This window comes from Sturnira hondurensis, unplaced genomic scaffold (genome assembly GCF_014824575.4).
Source record: "Sturnira hondurensis isolate 20B ecotype Veracruz unplaced genomic scaffold, ASM1482457v3 Scaffold0001872, whole genome shotgun sequence".
In the NCBI taxonomy this organism is placed as follows: domain Eukaryota; kingdom Metazoa; phylum Chordata; class Mammalia; order Chiroptera; family Phyllostomidae; genus Sturnira; species Sturnira hondurensis.
In genome coordinates, this window is record NW_028074503.1 from 38,572,117 (window position 1) to 38,582,239 (window position 10,123).

The window sequence follows — 10,123 nt, forward strand, 5'->3', positions numbered from 1 at the left end:
ATGATATTTTCATTAATAATGATGGCACATGTATATTTATCAATATGAAAGATGTTTGTAGTATATTCATTGAGCAGAGCAGGGTACAGAAAAGTCACTATAATATGATGTTTAGTTTCTGAATTGATAGTTAGAACAAAGACTATAAAGTCAGAAATGTCTGGAAGCTTAACTGTCATTTTCTCTGATTGGTAAGTGAGACTGTGAGTGAAAATTACTGAATTAAACTTTCTCGCTTTTTTACAAAAATGGCACCCAAAGTGAAGAAGGAAGCCCCTGCCCTTCCTGAAGCCAAAGGCGAGGCAAAGGCTTTGAAGGCAAAGAAAGCAGTGCTAAAAGATGTCCACAGCCACAAAAGAAAGATCTGCACGTCTCCCACCTTCTGGAGACCTAAGACACCACAGCTCTGAGGGCAGCCTAAATATCCTTGGAAGAGCAACCCCAGGAGAAACAAGCCGGACCACTACCCCATCATCAAGGTCCCCCTGACTACCGAGTCAGCCATGAAGAAGATAGAAGACAGCAGTACGCTTGGGTTCATTGTGATGTCAAGGCCAACAAACACCAGATCAAACAGGCTGTGAAGAAGCTCTATGACACTGACGTGGCCAAGGTCAACATCCTGAGCAGGCCTGACAGGGAGAAGAAGGCGTATGTTCACTGGCTCCAGACTGTGATGCTGTAGATGCTACCACCCAAATTGGGATCATCTAAACCGAGTCCAGCTGACTAATTCTAAATATAAAAATTTTATCTAAACATAAATAAGTAAATAAACATTCCCCAATGAATGTTATTTATGTAATCCCAATGACAGTCCAGGAGACACGTTTGAAGATTCTGAGCACAGAAGAAAAGCAGACGGCAGCCAGGAATGTGGGGCTGTGCTGAGACAGAAAACCTTTTCCTTCTGCCCTGCTAGATTCTAAGATGGGATCCCTGTTGTAACAGACAGATTAGCGAGAGAAAAGCCAACTGAAGTTTACTTGCCTGTGTATCTCCCATACACATGGGAGGAACTCAGGGGAGAATAACTCAAAGAGGTGGCCAGAACTCGGGCTTTATTTCCATCTTCAGCTAAATCCAAAGAAGGGTGTGGGGGGCAAGTTCTGGGAAGGGGACCAGGAACCGCTCGGTGATCAAGCGCAAGGTTGTTCTACAGCCTGATGTCACTACCCTCTCACTGGTCAGATCTCCTCCTGGTCCAGAGACTTCCTCCTCTTCCTGGTCCAAGAAGGCAACGCCTTTCCAGATGAAAAGTGCCTTCATACATGTAAATTTTCCTTACAAGGGAGCAACTTACCCTGCCATCAAAGCTTTTCCTGTGTCTACTACTGTGTCTACTACTGTGTCTTTAAAGACCAGTTCAAAATCAGCCTCACGGCAAAGAGGCCAGTTTGGGATGGTGTATTCTGGCCACCTACACCTGTTCTTCCTTTAATAAGCCCAGCTTTGGGCTCCGCACAATGGACCCACATCACATGGACTCCCAGCCACAGAACTACGTCATTACAGGAGTGAGGACGCTGGTAACTTTCCATATTAATGGAGCTAAAACCACTTCTCTCAAGGTCAACATTTGGTCTATGGCAATCTAAGTCATTTGTTGCTCTTAATTTTTTGTACACTCAGTTATACGCACAAAGAAACTGTCAGTCATGGTCTCCAAGGGCATTCTAGAAGGGACGTAAAACAATAGAAAATTTTCTATTTTGCCTTCAGAGGGTATTTTGTTGAATATTTTTAATTTGGAAAATTCTCCAACTTATTTGTCATTGTTTATGGTACCGTCTTGAAAATTCAACAAGGCTCTTGCTGACCTCTTATCCTTTACAAGGAGCCTGACAAAAGCTAAATAAAATTGACATTTTAATAGCAGTAAAGTCTTAGCATCAAAAAATGATTCTCTTTCTAAATGTGAAAATAATCCATCTGGGTATTTTTTTAATCTTTATTTCTAATTAGACACAATATTTTGAGAACTCCTTTGCCCAATGCATCAGAATTTCAAAATCTTTGTTAATACCTGAAATTAGTCGTGTATTATATAACCCCCGCCTCCTTTTTGAAGGCCTCACTGACTGACGGGCAAACCAAGAGCTGGGAAACACTAGGAATTCTCACAGGATTCTTGAGGTTCTCGCCCTCCTTATGCGGATTAATTGAGTAATCAGTCAACGGCAGGAATTAAGAATACTGAGCTCTATAGAGTCAGCTTTCTATGCATAGTAAATGAGCAAATTGAATTAAAAGTACAATTTTGTGTTCGGAGAAGGCCCAAGACCCTTGGGGAGTTCCCAGTGCAGAAGTCACAGGGTGGGGGCCCCCCTCCATTCCTACCCCTCATCACGGATTGAAAACAGAGCCAGACACCCTCTTAAAGGAGATGCTTAAACCTCAGGTCATGCCCATTAACAGGCCATGCCTTCTTTTTCTAAATACCACTTACTCACTGCAGGTGGCCTCAAAGATGGCAGGGGACCAGGCCCACTGGAAACCCAGGGTTACTGCAATGATGGGCCAAAGCAAGAAACTAAGGAAAAATGAACTAAGGAAGAAAGCTGACTTCTGGCAACCTGAAATGAGTCATGTCTGTTAAACTCCTCCTGGTGCTCGTTTAAGGAGTAGTTCCTGCCTTCCAGGAGCTTGCAGTATATCAGATGTATGTAGTTTCAACACAGAAACAGACAGACAGAAAGACAGGGAGACAGAGAGAATGAGAAAGAACGCCTCTAATATCATACCAGACAAGGGAGCACATCCTCCCCATCCTCCCCAGGGCCCCAGGGCCCCCAAAAAAGGAAGAAGAGGAAGGGTTTCAACCTTCCAAACTGCAGGGCTGCCTTTCCATGCACTCCGTTTTCAGCCAGGAAACAACCTTCTGCTCGCGGACTCTGCCACGTGAGGCGGGGGAGTGGGACGGACGCCAACGTGAGCGCGCAGGCTGTAGGCTCATCACAAGAGGCCCAAAGAGAAACAAGCTGTCTGGGTTTCAATTTATATTTTCTTTGTTTCTTTGTTTTCTCAAATATTTTATTAATGCTCTGTGATTTGCTAAATGCAAATATATGAAAAGAAGGCACTCACAGGAAAGAAAATGTTTAGTTAAAAAAAAAACTATGACTTTCAATCCATCACTTATTACGTCTGAATAAACAGAAATGCCACCTAAACCTTTTGAATTTTAATATATTTTTATGGCCTCTTTACATTATTCCAAAGTGCCTTCAGACTTATGTAACAGAACGAACTACCCACCTGATTCAAACCCTTCCTCTGCCCACTCAGAGGTGTAATCTGAGTTAGGAGACCAGCTGGACAAAATAACAGCAGCTGCTGTAAATGCAAACGCATTTTTATAGGAAAAGATACAAACTCGCTCGGGAGAGTTGATTGCGCTGCTCGTGGCCTGGAGACCAGCTCCATCCCCAGCCCACCCTGTTCAGAGGCGGAATAAATCAGTCTGTGTGATGGGGAACATAAAAGGCATTTCATTTGAATCTTGGTTGGGGGGAACCGGTTATGTGCAAAATTAGTTCAATCCAAACAAGGAGCTAAAAAGGCTGGCCGAATGGAGCCATTCCTTCCTCAGGCGGCCCCAAGTCCCCCCAGCAAAACAGCCAGAGCCTCTCCACTTCCTGCGGAAGGTGAAGGAGGGGCGGGCCTGGGACGGACCTGGCTCTGACTCCTGCCCCCAACCCAGAAGCTCGGGTTCTGAGTGGAGGGAGAAACCACCCTCCTCGGTTCCTTCGGGTGGTCTAATAATTAAGTCCACACGAGGCAGATTAACAAGGTAAAATAGCCACAGTTAATTACATGTGTGCGTATGGGAAGTGCATGCACATGAGACAGACAGAAGGGACGTGTGACATTCTGAGCTCAGGATGAGGGAAGGTGCCGTGGTGCCTCAAAGGGGACCAAGGTCATCCTCAGGATGATAAGAGCAGAAGTTCAGTAATTAAAGTTTGCCCTGCCCTGTAGACAGGCCCTAAGAAGCTGTCTCTAGTAACAGCTCTTGTCAGGAGCAAGGCCCCAGTTGAAACTAAGGGAGAGGCGAGAGAATGTCTCGGGAGCCCACGTGGCCTCTGCTGCCTTCGGCTTGGAGTGACGCGAACACCAAGTGCGAATCCTGGGGAGGTCCCTCATGCAGCCCTGCAGGTAACAGAGGGAGCGGTGCTGATTCCAGGAAAACCCGGTCCCGACGGCACTCCCCAAAATGCTAGATCACGACAGCCACAGCCGCACTTTGGAGGTCTGCGTCCCAGAGGCGCTCCTCTGGTCACCCTGTCAGACAGAGCCCTCTTCACCAGGACACTTCAGGGACAGCCGGCGACCGGTGGACGGGAGCCTGCTGGACCGTGCTGTGGGAGAGGCCCCACTCACCCACTGCTGGGACTACATCCTTCACGATGCCCTCCCAGTCGCCCGGGTCTGCGTGGGCCACCGTTGAAACAGTTCCTCGTAAGGGTAACCGCGGTTACCATTGGCCCAGCAAGTTCTCCCGGGGCACACCCCTGGGGGACTGAACTTGGGGACTCAGGTGCCTGGGCACCCACAGCCATCACAGGGTTATTCCCAGCAGCCTGAGTGTCAACTACACAGGAACTGATACGTGAAACGTGGTCGATCTACAGCATTCGATGCCATTCGGTCACAAGAGGAATGAGCACTGATAAAGGCTACGACACGGATGACCCTCTAAACAGATGCTAAGGACAGAAGCCACACCCACAGAGGGCACCCACTGCAGGGTCCCATGTACCTGAGAACTAACCATTGGGGGATTCCTAGGGAGTGACGTAGAAAGGTTACAGGTGGGCGGGGGGGTGAGGGGGAGCCAACAACAGGCCTGGCTTCACGGGTAAAGGTTAGGGCTGCCACTCGGGGTGATGGACAAGGCTTCGGAAACCATGGGGGTGACTGTGCAACAGCGTGAGTGGGATTAAGGCCACCGAGCTGCACATGAACACGGCTCAAATGGCAGCCTTTAGGCTCATTATTTTACCACAATCAACAAGATGAAAAGAACTCATGTGAGCTGGAAAATGGCTGGCCACCAGAAGCCACCTCTGTGGGGACACTGCCTTGGTNCTGGCTTCACGGGTAAAGGTTAGGGCTGCCACTCGGAGTGATGGACAAGGCTTCGGAAACCGTGGGGGTGACTGTGCAACAGCGTGAGTGGGATTAAGGCCACCGAGCTGCACATGAACACGGCTCAAATGGCAGCCTTTAGGCTCATTATTTTACCACAATCAACAAGATGAAAAGAACTCATGTGAGCTGGAAAATGGCTGGCCACCAGAAGCCACCTCTGTGGGGACACTGCCTTGGTTAGACCCAGGGACTGGCACCCTCACTGACTGCCCACCTGCTGTCCCTCACCCCCCACTACCCCCTGGTGGACAGAGGTTGTCACAGGCCGCCCTGATGAAAGCACAGATGGCCCCCCAAAGGCCCCGGAAAGGCCACCAGCCCATGGTCACTCCCACCAGGTCCGGCCCATCTGCACGCAGCTGGGCAAGCCCCACAGAGCGACTGCTCCTCCGACCCTTCCAGATGGTTCCTTCCCAGCCCCTCCGTGCACCAGCTCGGCTCTGGCACCTACATGAACCCTGATGCCCAGGGCCCTCACAGGGGCCCGCCCTGCCTGGTAGAAGGACCTCAGTCCTGGGTCCCTAAGCATCCCTTCCATGCAGAGCAGCCTGACTGTGTTCCCCTGACCAAGGAGCTGCGTGTGGGGCGACTTTGGCCCCTGCCCGTGGAGCACTGGTGTTCAGGAAGTGGCGTCCACAGGCAGCTCGTCTCCACGGCTGCCTGTGGAAGTGAATCACTCACCGTGCAGCAGGGGAGCCAGGCCTGCTCCCGTCCCCTGGGCGTCCACTCGTTTCCCGTGTGACACCAGACTCCGTCTGAGGATACTTGCAGCTCCCACACTCAGAGCTTCTGTCTGCCCCCACCCGAGCCTCCACACTCAGGCCTCCTCAGTGCTCAGCTGCACTGACCCCCAGGACACTTGCAACATTGGGGCACGCTTTACAGGTGATCGCTATTGAGCTCATTGGCGGGCCCTGCCTCACTCAGTGCTGCGGCTGATTTTCAGACCCCCCTCGCGGAGCACCTGGGCCTATACCCAGGACGGGCGTGAACTCAGTGAAACGCTGAGCCTGCCCACTCTTGCTCTCTCACACGTTTCTCCCCGAACAACGAAGCAGGCGAATGTCAGGCCTGTCAGACGGCCCGGCCATCCCGGTCAGTAAAACTGGCTGCGCTCCAGTACGCAGGTCCACTTCCCAGGTCGCTGTTGGTTAGACACGTTCCTCTCCAGTGCCTTCTGCATCCTGGGACCACAGTGGCAGGCAGGCCCCACCCCTCGAGTGCTGAGGCAGGGATGCCCGCCAGAGCACGAGGGCCGGAGCCCGGGGCCAGCACGCAGAGGCTCCCACGCAGGTGAGAGCAGTAGATGCCTGAGGCCTGAGGACAAAAGGCAGTATTTGCCCTGGAAGCCACCGTCCCAGGCTGACACTACACTGGCACTCTGTCACATCCTACTTGTCCCCAGGGGCTGGATCCTGACCCAGAGCTCTTGAGGGTGGCAGCCTGCAAGCACACGTCATTTCTGTCTGAACATGAAGCTCACGGGGTGGAGGGGATGGGGACCAACCCACCTCTTCCAAGGGTGCAGATGTCCCTCATGGCCTAAAACTTCTGACAAGAAGCGTGTTCTCAGCGGAGACCACTTGCCGCTGGGGACATTTAGCAATATCTGGAGACACTGTGAGATATCACAACAGGATAGGGGTCATTGCTGGCATCTAGTGGGCTCTGGGAACCGTCCCCAAGTACCCAGGGTGGCCCCATAACAAAAGTGACCCGGCCGACACGTCAGCAGTGCCAAGGCTGCAATGCTGCTGAGTGCCCACTAGGTGCGCCCACGCCAGAGGGAAGGCTCAGAGGGACCTGCAACGTGGTGGGAAAGGCGAGGTGTGGGCAGAAGCACCTCAAATCTCCTTACACTGAGCCCTCCTACCAGGGTCCACCTGCAGGCAGGTACAGTGTGGGTCACGTGGGCTCCCCACCGAACACACAAGAGGCGATGATGTCCGCAGGGTGCCTCCCATCTCCTAAGTGCTTTGGCAGAGTCTCGAAGCGCTTTAGGGCAGGTCCATTACCAACACAGCAAAGGGAGGCATGGCCCCGACAGCCACTCTCGCGCATGGGTCCCTGGAACCTGGGATGCCACCTGCTCTCCGGGTCGCTGCCTTCGCTCTGGCTCCCTGGCCTGGCAATGCATGCCGTTGTGTCTCTCCGCCTACACTCTGGCGGGGCACGGAGGTCCACCCGCAGGGGACCCGGGACTCCTGCCTCCCGTGATGCGAGCAGCCCAGGCCCGAGCTCTGCAGCCACATGCAGGACCGATCGACTGTCCGCACAGCTGTCCACAGACACAGGCCACAGAGACATTTGGAATCGTCGCCCGGGGGAAACGTGTGCGTGAGGAGAGGGTGACATTTGGGAGAGAACAAAATAGAAAACACGTAGGAGGTTGGAGGGAAGGATTATTCCATCTCTTCCGAGAGGCTGGCTGGCCTCCAGGAGCAGCAGGAGCGGGGCACACTCGTCTGAGTGCTGGTGACAGGGGCCGGGGCAGCAGCTGGCCCCGCACGCTCATGTAGAGGCTTGTCAGTGGGGACGGAAGGAAACCTGCCTGGGAAATGAACGTGCTGCTTAAAAAGCGCTCAAACTGTATTCTCGCCACAAATCCTGGAACGACAGCTCATACTCGTGCCCGGTGCCGCAGGGACAAGGTTACATAACCCAAGGGAATCGCTGCGTTCCTTCAAGGCCTTACCAGAGGCCCCCATGCCGGCCCGTGTGCCAGATTCCATCCAGGTAGCTCCAGGTTGCGAGGTCTGCTCCCCACATTTCTTCCTGTGTCCTTGCCCATAAAGGCCAGTTCCAAAGGGTTCACTCCTTCATCAAAAGTGAAACTCAAGGGCGTTCCCTCCAGTGGCCTGTGGGTAGTGAGGCGACGCTGCGACCTACAGCCGCACATCCTGGGGGACGAGGCTGGGGCCTGCGGCCGGGCAGCCTCACCTCCTGCAGAAGTACCTGCCCCCACCCCCACCCTCACCACCTCCTTGGAGGGGTTTGACCACAAGAAGCATGGAGACTTGGATGTGGACACTTGGCTGGGATGCCACTGAGTGCTGTTCTCAGGTGGATGAGAAAGGGGGTGGGTTTCTACTTGAGATTCACCCAGAGCTGGACTAGCAAGGGGTCCGGGCCAGTGTCCCTGTGCCCCCGGTTGGGAGGAGGGCAGCCGGCCAGCGTGAGCCCACCTGATCTCCCTGACCTCCTGTCGGAGCAGGTCTACCCTCCCGCCCGCTGCTTCACAACAAAGACCTCAGTTTAGAGCTCAAAGAGCTCACTTGTCTCATCACCCGAAATAAACTGACAGGTGCTGTGTGCGTGGAACACAGACATTCTCTGTGACCAGGAAAAAAGCCTTGAAAAGCATCGAACTGAAAATAAAATCACAGGATTCCAGCTCTGCCCACTGGTCCACAGTCCCATTTCTTGCAGCCGCACTTGGCTCCAGGGTCAACGTCATGGTCAACATCATGGTCAACAATCCCCAGTGGTCCCCGGGCAGCGGGCAGCGATCTGGTGCCTGACACGGTGTCATTCACACCTCATGGTGCCACTGTGGGAGGGGATCATTGCAGGCAGCCCTGGGTGGGAAGTGGCTGTGTCACAGAGACGTCACTTACTGTAGTCAGGGTCATGCAGCTCGTAAATGTCAGGACTGGACAGGCAGCCGGGCAGCCCACGCTTAGCTGTCACACTACATTGACATTCACTGGTGCCTTTGAGCCAGACACTGTGCCACACATGAATCACCGAGGCTGTCTCCGTCCTTGACCTGGAGGTCATCCCCTGAGCCAAGCTCCTGCCTCTGCCACCTCCTCAAAAACCTGAAGCTTCATGTCCTCAACTCCGGTCCCACTCACATGCTCACCGGGACGTCAGCTGTATATACGCACATGTTGGTACACATGCAGGCCACACGCGGTCTGATCATTTGCCCACGTGGAGATTTCGCTTATCTTTCATAAGAACAGAAAATGAAAATTGGTCGTTATGCTCACAGCTGCTTGCTAAGGAGGGTTCTACCACTACAAAGAAACGTCTTTTCTTCGGCTGAGTATCTTGATGACTTTGCGGTTTGGATTTGGGAACAGGAGCTAGAAAGAGCTGAGTTTTTTTGCATAAGAGGATAAAGGCTGGAATTCACGAGAAGACCAAGGAAAAGAAAAGGGTCGGGGAGATGACAGCAGACCGCGTGTCATGCAGTGTGCCCTCTCCCAATAACTTCAAGTTCTCAGTCAACCCCATGGTGCACTTGGATGCTCCATGGGGGACATCTGCGTTGGGGGTGGGGGCTTTGGGAAGGGTCTTGGGTCTGTTTCAGGTGCCATGGGTCAGAAGCAGCCCATGAGGAGCATCAGGAGGCTGAGAAAGTCATGGCTGGTTGACAAGATGTCCTGGGGAGAGATGTGGCCCCAACACACACTGTGGAATTTATAAGTGTTTAGGCCAGTGCGACCTTCCCAGGAGAAAGGGAAAGCCTAGTGGCTTCATGGTGGCCTTTTTACAGAGACCACACCCACGCAGCTCAGCTTTGGGTAAACACACACGTGGGCTGGGACTGAAACCAGGCCAGACGTGGGGTGCAAAGAGGCTCCCAACAATGAAAGCCTCCCCCTGCTCACCGGTCCCAGCGAGGGAGAACGGCAGGACCACGGACGCACCCTCGTCTATGAATCAATGGGGCCCCGGGGCCTTGCGTGATTCTTCGTCATCTTTAACCCCAGCAGAGCATCTAACACGGGTTAGACATGAAACACATAAGTCAGTACAGATATTGCTGAGCACATACGTCCAACACAGACAGAGCCCACCCCGACCGCAGACACACCACCTAAGGGCAGCCTAGCCACCATGAGCAATGGGACTATGTGACTGAGAGTAGGATGGGACATGTTTCTGTCACCCTAGAACCTGGAGACTCCTGGTCCCTCCCTCCCTCCCTCCCAACCCCCCTGCAGGCCATCACCCGCAG

General features: G+C 52.9%; 1 pseudogene; it reads left to right on the forward strand.

The window, feature by feature from the left end:
* Positions 1 to 248: 248 nt before the first annotated feature.
* Positions 249 to 714, forward strand: LOC118980485 (60S ribosomal protein L23a-like; annotated as a pseudogene).
* Positions 715 to 10,123: the final 9,409 nt, after the last annotated feature.